The sequence below is a fragment of the Arachis duranensis genome, chromosome 9 (genome assembly GCF_000817695.3).
Source record: "Arachis duranensis cultivar V14167 chromosome 9, aradu.V14167.gnm2.J7QH, whole genome shotgun sequence".
In the NCBI taxonomy this organism is placed as follows: Eukaryota; Viridiplantae; Streptophyta; class Magnoliopsida; order Fabales; family Fabaceae; genus Arachis; species Arachis duranensis.
This window is the reverse complement of record NC_029780.3, coordinates 80,088,849-80,089,422: the sequence shown is the minus strand read 5'-3', so window position 1 is coordinate 80,089,422 and position 574 is coordinate 80,088,849.

Here is a 574-nt window from a genome sequence, read left to right as displayed (position 1 = left end):
CTGCACTCGAAATAGATTTTCTGGAGCTACAGAACTCCAATTGGCGCGCTCTCAACGGCGTTGGAAAGTAGACATCCAGGGATTTCCAGCAATATATAATAGTCCATAGTTTATTCGAAGAATGACGACGTAACGTGGCGTTGAACGCCAAGTACACGCTGCTGTCTGGAGTTAAACGCCAGAAAAACGTCATGATCCGGAGTTGAACGCCCAAAACACGTCATAACTCGAAGTTCAACTCCAAGAGAAGCCTCAACTCGTGGATTGATCAAGCTCAGCCCAAGCATACACCAAGTGGGCCCCGGAAGTGGATTTATGCATCGATTACTTACTCATGTAAACCCTAGGAGCTAGTCTAAGTATATATAGAACATTTATCTATTGTATTAGATGTCTTTTGACCACGTTTCATCTTTGATCTCAGTTTTGTTTTATTCTTCATCCTATGGGATCATTGATCACGTTAGGGGGGCTAGCCATTCGGCCATGCCTGAACTCTTTGCTTATGTATTTTCAACGGTGGAGTTTCTGCACACCATAGATTAAGGGTGTAGAGCTCTGCTGTACCTCAAGT